Genomic DNA, 17,500 nt, shown 5'->3' on the forward strand with positions numbered 1-17,500 from the left:
AGACGTTCACTAACACAAAAATATTAACTGTCGTATGACTTGGAAGATGAATTTTCCCGATTTTTATTCTCCTATTAATGGTTGCTCCCGCATATGGAGAAAATAATGGAAGGATAGAAGTTTGATAAGTAACGAAATTTAAGTATCACCATTGCATAATAGATAATCAGTGATGGATACAATATGTACTGATAACTTCATAACGCCTTGAATACAATAAGAATTTATTACTTCGTATCGAAAATAATTGGAGGTAAATGAGGACGCTATTACATTCTGGCAAAGGCTATCAGAAATTTGTTTTATTGACAAATCATATAAAAAACCAAGCTTTTTAGTCTCGGAACGACGTAATTTTCCGAATTTTTGTCATGAAACTATGATATACCTATTTTCCCAAAATGTATTCTATAAATTGATGGAAAAATAGATTTTCAGATGGCATAAACACGAAATTATTCCCCATGCCAATACTCTGACTGCAAGTTAATGATTTTATAATTGCTAGTAGCTTTATCTTGAAAAAATTACATTGCCTGGAGATCAAACTGACTTATCAATTTCATGCATAACGCTCTCTCAGTCTTGATTCAAATAAGCTTAACTCTGTATGATAAAGTCCCTATTTACAGTGATCAAATGCCCGAATTAGCACAGCTATGTGGTGTTGGATGTGGGCTCTGGACCGGGTGAATTACTCTAGGTATATGGGCACTTAACGAACGAAAAACACATCACTATCCGTGAAGCTACGGTTCGGAGTGTTCGAGCAATAGCCATCCATACCAGCTCCTTTACCTATCAAGATAGTAGTTGAACCATAATTTCTACAGCTGATGCAGTAAGCGGGAAAGGGTAAAACCAAATATTAAAATATCTCGAAAATAAATGTTATATTGTCCTTTTAATCACTAAATCACACAGCTGAGGAGCGATACCCTTAGATTCCTAAATATTTTCTCTCATTCTTCAGACTTTATTTTCTGTGCTTCTTCCTCTATCCCCTGACATATCTTGTTTCTTGTTAGGTGTTTATTCTTTAACATTTTTGTTCCCCTATTTCATTCTTTATCATTTGTGGTCCTTTCTTTCATTCTTTAACATTTGTGGTCCTTTCTTTCATTCTTTAATATTTGTGGTCCTTTCTTTCATTCTTTAACATTTGTGGTCCTTTCTTTTATTCTTTAATCATATATTTATCAAACATTCTCATTACTTTCAAAATGAATGGCCTTCCCCTCCGCTGCTCGCCTTAGACTGTCAATATTAGTAACTAGCTTCTCACTAGCCCTCCAGAAAAGAAATCTCTCCCGAGCGGCAGCATGAAACACCTTCACTGGACCATTCCAACCTGGAACTATTTGATATTTGCGTGAAGCCAAGACAAGATATTCACTAGCTGAATTCAGAGATAGGGCATTTGGAGCACTGTATTCCATTTCCCTTACTCTTCGATATTACAATCTCCATAAAAAAAAAAAAATTAAAAAAAAAAAAATTGCATTGTGAAGCATGCTTCCATGAATATGTGGTGTCACTCAAATTTTTTCATACAATTTGTGTCATTCCTTCATCACTATTGCAGTTAACGAAAATATCTTGGTTGATTTAAAAAAAAGGGAAAATCTTTTACAGAGCACTTAAGGTAAATGGAGGACTACAATAATGATCTAACTATATCGAGCCAGAAAAAACCCAGACGTGAAATGACGTGTCTGAGGCCTTTGTCCTACAGTACACTAGAATCATACATTAGTTCTGTGTGTAGTATATTGAGATCTAAATTCAGGAGAGTAGCACCGTCTGCATATGCAAAGAGCTTGCTTTCTAGGCCAACCACATTAAAAATAAATCAGATAATATGGCAGTGACGGAAATTGGGCGGTAATCAGCAGGCTAGAGCTACCACAAACACATTCCGCAATTCTACAACAGGCATAATATATATATATATATATATATATATATATATATATATATATATATATATATATATATATATATATATATATATATATATATATATATATATATATATATATATATATATATATATATATGTACGTGTGTGTGTGTGTAATACCAATTTTCGTGCCAGTTTTTCGGCCCCAGGCTCGATTCCCCGGCCGACCAGAAGCTACAGTATTATCTCTGAGTTGATTCCCCCTTGATTCTCTGATCCCAAGGTATAGAGAGAATCCAGATATCAAGGGAGAATAATATATGGCTTGTATAAATATGAAAAACACGTCTAAATGTGCAAAATGTATCATTATATATACATATAAACACACACACACATATATATATACATATATATATATATATATATATATATATATATATATATATATATATATATATATATATATTCACATATATATACATATATATATATATATATATATATATATATTCACATATATATACATATATATATATATATATATATATATATATATATATATATATATATGTGTGTGTGTGTGTGTGTGTGTGTGTGTGTGTGTGTGTGTGTAAATCACAAAAGCTAACACGTGATGAGCATAAAATAATTAAGTATTATAGCCACAAAAGGGAAGATGAAAACACAAACTCAGTTCTCCTTTCGTGACTATAATATATATATATATATATATATATATATATATATATATATATATATATATACACATATATATATATATATACATATATATACATATACACATATATATATATGTATATATGCATGTATATATATATATATATATATATATATATATATATATATCCATATAAATATACATATACATATATATATATATATATGTATATACAGTATATACATATATACATATATATATATTCATATGTATGTTGATATGAATGTATACATAAATTATATATATACATATGTATATATACACACATACACATATATATACATATATATAATATATCTATACACACACACACACATATATATATATACCGTATTTCCCGTGTCATAAGACGCTACAAGTGATAAGACGCACCCTCAAATTAGCAAGGCAGTTTTAGAAAAAAAATTAGGATTGTAAAAATTTCTTAGCACATATCCCTAGTCAGCGACTCTAGCGTGATTATTGTCTTGCATAGTAACTTTTTTTATTTTGGGTGAATTATGGAATATTTAAGTTAATATTAATTAGCTATATGCCAATTATCCCAATTTTATTACATATTCATGTAAGAAACCACTAAAGCAGTCTTAGTTTCCACCACAACTACACATTAAGTCAGAGTGTTTGGTGTTTCAAGTGTTGTTTACAGGAAAGCAGCGTTACCAAAGGTGCATAAAATTTTGTTAAAGAGGTAAAATTCTAGTACTATTTCCAAAGTTCCTCATATAGCCTAGAAATTTTCACACACAAAATGTAATTATTGATTGAAGAAATCTAGACATTTTTTTAGTTGGAATAATTTTGCTACTGTTTATGTAATTCTAGGTCTAGTTACCTTTCTGGAAATTGGTAATACTGTAATCAACAAACAAGTTTTTTCCAAGGTCGTATTCAGCAAACGTCTGTTTGTATTATTTCGTAACTTAGGCAACAAAGTCATTATCAATATATTCCTTTATTACCAAATATCAACATAATATGAGAAAATAGATTTCTATTTTCTCATATTTTTTTGATATTTTATATACTGCATAAAAAACTATGTCATAGAGTCGTCTGCTCCGAGACCATTAATTGGCATGTTTGCTTGTAGAAGGGGGTTAGCGAGTCATCAGCTGATTACAAAAGAAAAATAAATAATAAAAAAAAAATGCTACTGTACTTCATGAAAGGAAGTGCAATATAAAATTAAAAGAATTTATTACACAGGAATGATAATTTTAGGGTTATATCATATCTCTAGTCAGTTTGAGTACTTGTATGTCAATAGTTGGGTGTTTGAAGGGTGTCAAACTCCCTTATACAACTTTTTCTCAAGTGTTAAGACGCAGGGTGATTTTGGGGGTGAATTTTCGTGAAAAAAGGTGCGTCTTATCACACGGAAAATACGGTATATATATATATATATATATATATATATATATATATATATATATATATATATATATATATATATACATATATATATATATATTTATATAATATATATGTACATATATATATATATATATATATATATATATATATTTATATAATATATATGTACATATATATATATATATATATATATATATATATATATATATATATATATATATAATTTGATAACTTGAAGAAAATAGCAGACAACTTAAGAGCTAAGAAATCAGTGGTCTTTATAAAAAACGAAGGAAAAATTGCATATGGGTCTACACCTACATAAGCATCAACATCCATGAAGAGTGTCTTAATTCCATAGGACTTAAATGCTAAACTAGTTAGTTTAGCCTCAGAAAAACAGGAATGAGGAAGATCTAGTTTCTCAATACTCTACTTACTGTCTGTTATGGTCAGCTATATCAAAACGTAATTATACAAAATGCTCTTTAATGTTTTATTCCCCCATTAATTAATTTATCATAGAACTTAGCAAAATAGTAAAAGGTATGAAAATAATACCCAGCAAGCACATACACGCACACACAAATATATATATATATATATATATATATATATATATATATATATATATATATATATATATATATATATATATATATATATACACGTGTGTGTATGTATGTATGTATGTATGTAATATATATATATATATATATATATATATATATATATATATATGCGTGTGTATGTATGTATGTATTTATGTATGTGCATATATATATATATATATATATATATATATATATATATATATATATATATATATATATATATATATATACACACACACACACACACACACGTGTTCGCGCGTGTAAAGGTACCCCGTTCCTACTCTTCCCGTAAGCTAACTTTTGTTTTGATGTCCCGATTGTGTATCAATATTTTAGGGGTCCTGATGAAGAGCAACCAACTCTTTCCTCGGAGTATTTGTTTGACCAGTTCCTCTCCTGTCGTTGCGCTTCTTGGTCGAATTTCTTTTGACGAACATTTTGAAGGCGTTTCATAACGACGGAACCCAATAGAACCATTGATCCTTTTGCAATTAAAATATCCTTTTTAAAACGACCGTAAGAGGTCTCGTGTCTCAAATTGCCTCTCCTGATGATGATGATTTAGATTGACACGGGCCCTTGCGTTGGCAGCCCGTAAGGGGAACAGAGCTTTGGTTGTATCTTTTAAAAGCTCTTACTTGTGTTGGATGACATGAACACTAACAACAGACAGATGATGATGACGCCGACACAAAATGACGACCGAAGCTGGAGACCAAAGTTCAAATCCGGGGCGCCGTGAACCAAAAATCTCCGATCTCAAACCCGTTCCTTCGTCGGTCCTAGATCATTATTTTTCTTATAAGAGCGTGTTAACAGGAAGACGTCCAACTGGAGTGTCTCTCCTTAGAAGTTCTTCCTTTTAGAGGGAAAAAAAATTACTTCAGATTGAAGAATTTTAGCTTTCTCTGTTCCTTCAATAATCTCTACATCTGTGCAGTTTCCGCCTTATTCTGCACAATCTTTATTTTCAGATCTTCAACATTTTGGACTTTACTTTCTCATTACAAATCCGCACAATCGTAAAGCGATCAACAAATAATAACTAGTTTTCCTTTTCGGATTCTTTATTTCTTCTCTCCCGTTCTCCTTCCTGTCTCCCTCTTCTTCCTGGATTTTTTGTCCGAATCCTTTCAAATAAATCAGTTATTAGTCTTCAAGGTTCTTGTTTTGCTTTTCATGACTGCTTTCCTGATTCCACTTGTCGTTGATCCCTTTCTTCTTAGAAGAAAGAAGTCTTCAAAGCAAGAATCTTGAAGCCTTCTCTCTCTACATGAGAAAGAAGAAATCTTCAAAACAAGAATTTTCAAGACTTCTTTCTCTCCATGAGTAAAAAGAAGTCTTCAACACAAGAATCTTGAAGACGACTTCTTCCTCATGGAGAGAAAGAAGTCTTCACGATTCTTATTTTGCTTTTCATGACTGCCTTCCTGATTCCACTTGTCGTTGATTGGAGAATTTTAGATCTTTCTCTGGTCTTTCAATATTCTCTACTTCTGTGCAGTTTCCAACTTATTCTGCACAATCTTGGACCTTCACAACATTAGGGACTTTACTTTCTCCTTTCAAATCCGCCCTATCATAAACTGATCAACAAATAATAACTAGTTCTCCCTTTCAGATTCTTTATTTCTTCTCTCACGTTCTCCGTCCTGTCTCCCGCTTCTTCTTGTAGTTTCTGACCGAATCCATTCAAATAAATCAATTATTTGTCTTCAAGATTCTTGTTTTGCTTTTCATGACTTCCTTCCTGATTCCACTTGTCGTTGATCCCTTTATGACGAGATATTTTGCTTTTCTTTCAAAGTTGCACACTCAATAATACTCTTAACTTTCACCGAAAGATTTTCTGCAAAACCCAAATCTTGTTTCCTTTTTAACAGCCTCATGATAATTCGGTGTTAAAAGCTTGCTAATTTGGGTTGCTCAATGAAACAATTAAAACGATCTTTTTACCTTTTCTAACATTTAAGCTTGAGACAAATGACAATTTGAAGCCGATTTGAGAATGCACCGGTATTCCATATTTCTGCTAAAAGAGACTAAGAATCTTTTAGAGCTCTGACAGGAAAGCATGCAACTTTCCTATTGATGACAAAAGACAAATTGAAGTCGAACAAGGAGTTAGGAGAGTTTTGGAGACTTTTGGAGCCGTTTTGAAGACTTTTGGAGCCTGTCAGAAATTTCCAAAAGGCCTTCATGTTTTTTTAAAAATAAGCTTCATTCAGGAGCTCTATATTGTTGGCTAGGTGGGGCTGCCAGCTTCCCGCTGGGAGGGAGGGGCCTCCCCCTCCCGCTGGGAGGGGAGGCCTCCCCCCTCTCACTGGGTGGGCGGGCCTCCCCCCTCCCGCTGGGAGGGCGGGCCTCCCCCCTCCCGCTGGGTGGGCGGGCCTCCCCCCTCCCGCTGGCAGGGCGGGCCTCCCCCCTTCCCGCTGGCAGGGCAGGGCTCCCCCCTTCCTGCTGGCAGGGCGGGGCTCCCCCCTTCCCGCTGGCAGGGCGGGGCTCCCCCCTTCCCGCTGGCAGGGCGGGAGTCCCCCCTTCCCACTGGCGGGGCGGGGCTCCCCCTTCCCGCTGGCAGGGCGGGGTCCCCCCCTTCCCGCTGGCAGAGCAGGGCTCCCCCCTTCCCGCTGGCAGGGCGGGGCTCCCCCTTCCCCCTGGCAGGGCGGGGCTCCCCTCTTCCCGCTGGCAGGGCGCTGCTCTCCCCTTCCCGCTGGCAGGGCGGGGCTCCCCCCTTCCCGCCAGGGTTGCCAGATTATTCTTGGAAAAGTAGCCCAAACTAGCTTCAAAAGTAGCGGATTTCAAATAAAAGTAGCCCAATGCCAACGTTTATGATAACTAATATTAAACCAGACTTTTTTATTGATATATACCGTATTGATACACACACACACACAGCGGATTAGTGTAATTTTTTGTAGCAGACAGCCATAAAAAGTAGCCCAATCCGCTACTTGTAGCCCAATCTGGCAACACTGCTTCCCGCTGGCAGGGCGGGGCTCCTCCCTTCCCGCTGGCAGGGCGGGGTCCCCCCCTTCCCGCTGGCAGGGCGGGGCTCCCTACTTCCCGCTGGCAGGGCGGGGGTCCCCCACCTTCCCGCTGGCAGGGCGGGGGTCCCCCACCTTCCCGCTGGCAGGGCGGGGCTCCCCCCTTTCCGCTGGAAGGGCGGGGCTCCCCCCTTCCCGCTGGCAGGACGGGGCTCCCCCATTCCCGCTGGCAGGACGGGGCTCCCCCCTTCCCGCTGGCAGGGCGGGGATCCCCCTTCCCGCTGGCAGGGCGGGGGTCCTCCTTTCCCGCTGGCAGGACGGGTTCCCCCCATCCCGCTGGCAGGACGGGTTCCCCCCATCCCGGTGGCAGGGCGGGACTCCCACCTTCCCACTGGCAGGGCGGGCCTCCCCCCCTTCCCACTGGCAGGGCGGGGCTCCCCCTTCCCTTTGGCAGGGCGGGGCTTCCCCCTTCCTGCTGACAGGGCTGGGCTCCCCACTTCCCGCTGGCAGGGCGGGGCTCCCCCCTTCCCGCTGACAGGACGGGGCTCCCCCCCCTTCCCGCTGGCAGGACAGGGCTCCCCCCTTCCCGCTGGCAGGGCGGGGGTCCCCCCTTCCCGCTGGCAGGACGGGTTCCCCCCATCCCGGTGGCAGGGCGGGACTCCCACCTTCCCGCTGGCAGGGCGGGGCTCCCCCCTTCCCACTGGCAGGGCGGGGCTCCCCCCTTCCCTTTGGCAGGGCGGGGCTTCCCCCTTCCTACTGACAGGGCCGGGCTCCCCACTTCCCGCTGGCAGGGCGGGGCTCCCCCCTCCCCGCTGACAGGACGGGGCTCCCCCCCCTTCCCGCTGGCAGGACAGGGCTCCCCCCTTCCCGCTGGCAGGGCGGGGGTCCCCCCTTCCCGCTGGCAGGACGGGTTCCCCCCATCCCGGTGGCAGGGCGGGACTCCCACCTTCCCGCTGGCAGGGCGGGGCTCCCCCCTTCCCACTGGCAGGGCGGGGCTCCCCCCTTCCCTTTGGCAGGGCGGGGCTTCCCCCTTCCTACTGACAGGGCCGGGCTCCCCACTTCCCGCTGGCAGGGCGGGGCTCCCCCCTCCCCGCTGACAGGACGGGGCTCCCCCCCCTTCCCGCTGGCAGGACAGGGCTCCCCCCTTCCCGCTGGCAGGGCGGGGGTCCCCCCTTCCCGCTGGCAGGACGGGTTCCCCCCATCCCGGTGGCAGGGCGGGACTCCCACCTTCCCGCTGGCAGGGCGGGGCTCCCCCCTTCCCACTGGCAGGGCGGGGCTCCCCCTTCCCTTTGGCAGGGCGGGGCTTCCCCCTTCCTGCTGACAGGGCTGGGCTCCCCACTTCCCGCTGGCAGGGCGGGGCTCCCCCCTTCCCGCTGACAGGACGGGGCTCCCCCCCCTTCCCGCTGGCAGGACAGGGCTCCCCCCTTCCCGCTGGCAGGGCGGGGGTCCCCCCTTCCCGCTGGCAGGACGGGTTCCCCCCATCCCGGTGGCAGGGCGGGACTCCCACCTTCCCGCTGGCAGGGCGGGGCTCCCCCCTTCCCACTGGCAGGGCGGGGCTCCCCCCTTCCCTTTGGCAGGGCGGGGCTTCCCCCTTCCTACTGACAGGGCCGGGCTCCCCACTTCCCGCTGGCAAGGCGGGGCTCCCCCCTCCCCGCTGACAGGACGGGGCTCCCCCCCCTTCCCGCTGGCAGGGAGGGGTCCCCCCTTCTCACACGGCTCGAGTTGAGAGTGGTCGCTTCGTTTTTTACATAGCCCAAGACATAGGTTATCAGGAAATGTGAGTTAAAAAGTTAGCAGAAAATATCCTGGGGTGGTCCTGGCCCCCTGCCTAAAAGGATTACTAAATATTCTAAACACCATGCACACTGAGTCAATTGAACAATGGTGTCAGATTCTTAGGCTATACCAAGATTATGAACATGGAGTTTAATAAGCGTCAGTTTTTTTTTCTACATCTGTTTAGGATAAAAGTCAGATTCTGAAGTATAAACATGTGAACAATTTTCAAAGAAAAAAAAAATGTTTTAACGATATCAGATAGGAGACTGCCTGTTTCTCAATTTTTTTTAAATATTGGTTTCATCCTATAGCCAACATGAAATAACTTTACGTTGCTTCTGGTCTCCCTCTGGACATATGCTGTATATCAGAGAAATCAGTAGGCTAATATCACCCAATACAAACAAAAGAAAGGTAAATTCCAGATAAACCGATATTTTTAAAATCACTATTGACAGAAAAGCGATCAGAAACAACCAGGGTAATCTATCTAGGTGCTATGTCGTCGACGTGGGCTGTCAATTGCCTCCACCTGGTTCTGTCTCTAGCTCTCTGTATAGATTGTCCAGCTACTACATTCTCATTTACCTCTTCCAGTAAGCTGTCCAAAAAACCAGGGTAATAAAACTACGAAAATAAACACATGTACCGTAAAAAAGAAACTATACAATACGAACTGAAAATGCTATGCCAAAAAGGGAGAAAAACATTGCTTACAACCTTTGAAATTAAGTTCTTTAAAGCGCACCCACCCCTTGCCTCATTGGCACCATACTCTAGCTAGCTAGAATATGAGAGAGAGAGAGAGAGAGAGAGAGAGAGAGAGGAGAGAGAGAAGAGATCCTTAAGGGAATCCCAAATTTCTTTATGCTGTCTTCCAAAAAATTGTGAGTTTATCCCCAAAACTAGTTGGTTTCAACGGAGCTCAAATACAATATAATTCATCAAAATTCAAAATCCTTTCAATAATTGTTTCGCAGAGTCATGATGTCCACTGTATCTTGTCAAAGGATCAGGAAATGTATTCAATATGGTAGAACATTATCATGCTTGATAAGAAACGCAAAATTTACATAAACTAATCTTGCATAGTATGAGATGAAAAAGATACATGTTCGCTCATATTAACTGAAAAAATAATATGCTCGTATTCATGGGGAGGTAATTATAAAAATTCTTGTTTCATATAAAAAAAATATCTATTCAACTGCTGCATTTTTTCTGTAGCAAGGGTAAAAAATTAATTACCTTTTTTCTATTTCGATTATATGCCGCAGCTTCGAGGGGCACTTCATTTGCCAACAAATGAAGCAATTAACATAAAGATCATTAAACAAGATCACAAAAATATTTTTGTCTACTACTGGCGGCCCACTTCCTGCTTTTATTTTATCACAAAGGGATGTTCTCAATAAATCGAAGCCTCTCCAAACGGATAAATTATTAGCAATCTAATTTAGCATCAAACACATTAACAGAGAAGAATGAAACCCGTATTAATTAGTTTTCATCAAAGGTAGTACTCTAAAGGGAAAAAGCTATGGGGGAGATACTAGTCTATAGAGATACTGATTAATTCATAGGTAATTAGTGTGATACTAATTAGCAAGAGTGACATTTCACTGGCCCTCTTCCATTTTTCCCCAGAAGAATACGATGAAAAGTCTTACAGGATGAAATAAAAATGTTTAGCTTTATCTCTACAAAAGGTGAAACGTTATTTGATTCCCAAACGACAAATTCCCTTTCTATCAATATTATTGCAATTTATCTATGCCTATTTCTCTCAGGTATGAAGATACAAAACTGTATTGAGTCAGAATTTTTCATTAAGAGTATATGTTTTTTTTTTTTAATCATCCTTGAAAAGTATTTATGCAATAAAAACATTTTATTTTTCAGATCAACGTTTGAGATATTCAAACCACAGAAATACACCATAATCTATATATGAAGATATATTAGTTGAAAAGAAAACTTTATAATTCCTGCCATTTAATCATAAATTCTCCAGCAATTCAACAAAAACCCCAAACCCCTAAAAAAATATAAGTGGCATGAATAATCAAGAGAAGAAATGCAGCACAGTTAAACCACCTTTATAAGCGACTACAGACCACTATTGACCTTTCCATATGACCCTAACAGACCCTCCTCGTCTATCCACATGACCTCTACAGCAATGTATTTTATAGGTGAGACTTGCCTCAATCAGGTGATGAAAGGCGGACGGGGACTTTCCTGTTTACACCTGAGGGCAAGTAAACAGAACTCGGGATCTCGTCACATTACACACCTTTGCCTCTACACGGACCACGGTGTCCATGCTATTGACTGGAGATTCTAAAAACCAGAGGAGAGCCACTGGCTGTATCTTTCCAAATGCACTTTTTCCATTTTTTTTTTTTCTTTTTTGATTGGGTAGCGTCAGAAGGCCAAAGCATTCCTGATCTCAGCTAGCCTTCAGAGATGGCGTTTCTAAACCCAGGCTTGCACTAATATATTGGACCGACTTGTTCCGGTAGGCAAGGATCGAACCACAGCAGTCAGGGATTGAACCACAGCAGGCAGGGATCGAACCATAGCAGACAGGGATCGAACCACAGCTCTTGCAAAAGCGTGATAAACGCAAATTGATATATATATATATATATATATATACACATATATATATAATGTGTATATATACAGATATAATATATATATATACATATGTATAATGTGTATATATACACACATAATATATATATATATATATATATATATATTTAGTATATCTAATGGAAATCATATGTGATAATTCCATCGGCAGAAGTTGGGATTCGAACCTATGCCACTGAATCGATAGAAAACTAGAGTCACGTAGATACACTTATCATATATAATTTCCAATTGAGTACGCTATTCTTAAGGTCGCGTGAATCTAAAATTAAGAACTATTTGCTGCTTAACATTTGAAAGTAGGAAAGTCGCGAGTTATATATATATATATATATATACATATATATATATATGTATATATACATACATATATATATATATATATATGTATATATACATATATATATATATATATATGCATATGTATGTACATCTTTTAAAGATAATCAGTTTACCATACAAGGGGTGGTTCCAGAGAAAACACAAAACAGTCGCTGCCATATTCATGTTAACTACTGACTCGCAAGAAGAACTTCAGTGTAGTAAGAACTTCCACAGCATTAAATGCTTCATACACATACACAACAGACTCATTACTGCACCATTGCCTTACATTGCATACACTTCAGCTCTTTCAGGAAGTTAAAGCCCATACTTTCAGTTACTTTTTTTTTCCGAAATGTATCCAAACTTTTTAAGGATTTCTCCTTGAAAAGTATATACTAAACAAACAGATTGTTTCAACAATTTAGTTTTTTTTTTTTTCATTCATATTTTAAACATTTCGCTCCCATAAAATAGTTTGCTCAACAATCCATTTACCAATTTCAACCTAGGCATCCATACACAGCTCACGTCTCTTTCAAAATTTCAGCAAACACCCTGTTACCTTTCTTGCTCCCACTATTCTTTGAACCAACTCTCATCTAATCTTACTAACATCCATTATATTTATCACAAAATACATGAATGAATCGGATACTTCAATTTTTCCACCAACCTTATTAACAATCCCTAAACGTTATTTTTCCACCAACCTTATTAACAATCCCTAAACGTTATTTTTCCACCAACCTTATTAACAATCCCTAAACGTTATTTTTCCACCAACCTTATTAACAATCCCTAAACGTTACTCTTATTCTTTTCTTAATCTCCTCTACTTACAAACACACGCAGAGTTTATATCCCTTTCTGAGTGGGCATACCTTGACGTGGTGAAAGGGTTTGTGTATCGCCGTGATCAGGAAAGCTCTACTGGTCAGGACCACCCATACTTGGTTGGTTTGCTGTGAGCGATCAGACAAAAGTCTCCCACCATCACCAATCAGCAGTTGGCCATCATGGTGATGAAAACTGGCCAAACCGCAGGCATGAATAAGGGCATGGAAGAGGCCTTTGCTCTGCTGTGGACTATACATGACTGCATTTGTTTTTGTTATATATACACACACACACACACATATATATATATATATATATACATATATATATACATATATATGTATATATGTATATATGTATATATATATATATAAATATATATATATATATATATATATATATTTATATATATATATATATATATATATACACCACAGGCATGAATAAGGGCATGTACGAGGCCTTTGCTCTGCTGTGGACTATACATGACTGCATTTGTTTTTGTTCTATATACATACATATATATATATGTATATATATATATACATATATATACATATATATATATATATATATATACATATATATATATATACATATATATATATATATATATGCCCAAATCCTTGTATAAAAATATGTAGAAGTATGTGTTTTATACAGCGAGATTAATGACCTTGTTAAGAGTACTATGACTCTTAAATTTGCTGTGCGCGATCACTGAACTCTGTTAGAGGTGAAATGTGTTAAGTCTGATAGATGACTAGTTGGAAGCCTATTGCTAACAGTATATTTCCATTACAGTGGAGATTTCCACAAAACCTAACAATTCAGCATATTGACAGAGCAATAATACATTTACTTGCCCGGGGGGTAAGCAGTACCACTCGAGCGATCATTAGAACAAGGTACTCGTCTGAAGAGTATCAGGCTGTGTAAAGTGTACTCACGAATACTTTTTATAATAAAGTGAAAAAGAACCATTTCCAATGTTTCATTACCCATCGACATGAAACATTATATATATATATATATATATATATATACATACATATACTTACAGTATATATAATGTACATACATATGTAAATATATATATATATATATATATATAAACATATACTTACAATATATATAATGTACATACATATGTAAATATATATATATATATATATATATATACATATATACATATATATAATATACATACATATGTAAATATACATATATATACATATGTATATATATATATATATATATATATATTAATTAAACAAAGTGGGTTTTCCCTATTTGCATCTCATCGTTGAATGACCTCCCCTGGCCCAGCGGAGGGGTGCATGCCCCAGATACCAAAAATGCAATCCAGACCCGAATATTCTTTTGTCGCTAACAAGGTAATCACATCTTCACCATGCTTTTTTATTTGACTTACCTTATATATCTTCTGTTCTTAAGAGTAAGAAAAAACTATTCTTCATTAAAAACAACAAAGAACTCATTCATACTACTATCATTCATCTTCTAAGAGGACAAACTGGTAGGTTTTCACATTTACTCAGGACAGAATTCTAATTACTAGCTTCTTAAGACTCAAGCGACGCCAGACACCTTTAATCACATTTTTGTTCTCTACAGACATTTTGGAAAAGCTAAATGGTTCCTTTTATTATAATATACCTTCTAATATCGATTTTTTATGAAAAGTCATTCTAAGACGCATGCTATTGAAGGCTAATTTCATTGGTTACTTCATTGAACGGAACGAGAAAGGTCCGATAGGGGAGTGCACCTGCTAATAAACGGATTCCCTCACTTATGCCACATTTCTACAGATCACCGGCCTGCCTTCTTTCTCGCCCCACTATTTACCCTCTGTCTCGGTATTTCTGTCTCTCTCTAAAATATATAAATTGATGTATTTCCATTAAGGTAAAATACAAGGCGTGTTTTCTCTATAAAGCTTCCCTCCAATTCTAAATGTGTCATATGAGCGGGAGCCCGCCAACGCTCATATGCCAGAGGTTGCCACTACACACACTGTGACACACAAACTCTCGCCCTATAGCCACCTTCATAACGAAGCTAAGGCAGTTATCAACAACGTGATATGGTACTTTTAGGAAGAAAAGGCAAATGCAGAGAGAGAGAGAAAAATAAATAGTTGATCACATTCCGAAGCGGTGATGAAAGCTATAAAAGTCAGTCTGAAAGTTAAAATTTAGGATACGCTGGGTATTGTGATCTTTTTTTATCCTACTAATAATATTTAATAAGTTCTGTGAGTATTTTTCATGTTATTATCACTTTTAATATTAAGACAGTTTTCGGAAGCCTACTAACATTTTCTTATTCATTCAGTTTTAGACTGCATTTTGTTTGTTTGTTTGGGAGAGAGAGAGAGAGAGAGAGAGAGAGAGAGAGAGAGAGAGAGAGTGTGTGTGTTTCCTTACAACAAGTGATCCGAAATAATAAGCAGAATCCGGCCTATCTTCCGAAGTCATTTTAATTTCCTTACTCTCTCTCTCTCTCTCTCTCTCTCTCTCTCTCTCTCTCTCTCTCTCTTACTAAACATTTGAATTGTCTGCCTTTAGAGACCAATGCCATATTAAATCTCAACTGATATCCTCGAAATCGGACGTATTTTCAGAAACTGGAATCCCAGCTGTATACTATCTTTAAATTCATTATGATTTCATTACCATTAGAGCATAATAACGAAGTATTACTGGGGGAAAACTAACATTTAATTCACACGTATCTAACGCAATCTTTTAGCAGATTTCGTTCTCATGTTTGCGTGTTTCCTTTGAGGTCGTTCAGACTCTTTCACTTGAATAAGCAGCTTGCCTTTTTTTATGAGGGTCCTGGTGTGACCTACCTCTCTCACATCAGACTTCCAAGGCGTTTCATAGATTCTCTCTCTCTCTCTCTCTCTCTCTCTCTCTCTCTCTCTCTCTCTCTCTCTCTCTATTCCAATCAAAATCGTAAATATCAATATCAATACGTTAGCCTTATCATCAATTACATGATAAAGAGAAAGAACAGTTTGCTATGTTTTTCGAAGAAAAGATTTTAGGTTTAAGATTTAAAGGCCGTTCATGAATAGCAGAGATAAGGGACAGTGACATCTCCTAGCCAGCAGGACAATGCCCTAGAAACTGATCATATATACATATGATCAGTGCTAGGACCAGGCAATGGCTGCTGATGACTCAGTAGGTAGACCTTTAGACAAAAAATAAGACTTAAGACGACTCTAACAATAACGAGAAGCCTTCATTAAATTATAATCATGTTAAGAGCAATAAATGTTACTCTATTGTACCGTAAATCGGCTTAAGCGACTCACTAGTATTTGACATTGAACAGTCTTTACAGAAAGTAACCCAATGAATAAAGAGGTCATTGAGAGTTTTTCAATTGTCTTTTGGGAATTCACATTATTGTTGTCTCTACCCGTTACAGAAGTTACAGTGTATTCTAAAAAATAAAAAACAAGTCTCAACTCGAAATCACTTTCTATTGTTGGCATTTGTGTGTTCAGTAATACAACTTACATAAAAGCTTTCACAGAAACAAAATACAAGAAATAAAAAGGGCAGTTAATTTTGCAGAAAATAACAGGCAACGGTTGAAATTATAGATTAAAAATAAAACAGGAAAATCATAGAGACTATAGAATTTAAGGATGGCTTTCAGTTACTTTAACCAACATTTTATCTCGAAAGATACAAAACGTATGTTAATAAACTTATTATTATTATTATTATTATTATTATTATTATTACTATCCAAGCTACAACCCTAGTTGGAAAAGCAAGATGCTATAAGCCCAGGGGCTCCAACAGGGAAAAATAGCCCAGTGAGGAAAGGAAACAAGGAAACAAACAAATGAAGAGAACAAATTAACAATAAATCATTCCAAAACAAGCAACGTCAATCATAAACTATTAACATCAAAACAAACACGTCACAAATAAACTACAAAAAGACTCATGTCCGCCTGGTCAACAAAAAAGCATTTGCTCCAACTTTGAACTTTTGAAGTTCTACTGATTCAACCACCCGATTAGGAAGATCATTCCACAACTTGGTAACAGCTGGAATAAAACTGCTAGAGTACTGCGTAGTATTGAGCCTCGTGATGGAGAAGGCCTGGCTATTAGAATAAACTTAACTATTAATCAATTACAAGTGTATCTAAAAGAACGCCAGACGGTGATTAAGCAAAGTGATCTGCCTCTTCAGGGGTTGTCTTCGACTTTTAGAT

General features: G+C 38.5%; 1 protein-coding gene across 1 annotated transcript in view; it reads right to left on the reverse strand.

Moving 5' to 3' along the window:
• LOC137634513 (uncharacterized) overlaps positions 1-17,500 on the reverse strand; it is a 233,168-nt gene that overhangs the window by 212,119 nt on the left and 3,549 nt on the right. The window lies entirely within an intron of this gene.

This window comes from Palaemon carinicauda, chromosome 44 (assembly GCF_036898095.1).
Source record: "Palaemon carinicauda isolate YSFRI2023 chromosome 44, ASM3689809v2, whole genome shotgun sequence".
Lineage (NCBI taxonomy): Eukaryota > Metazoa > Arthropoda > Malacostraca > Decapoda > Palaemonidae > Palaemon > Palaemon carinicauda.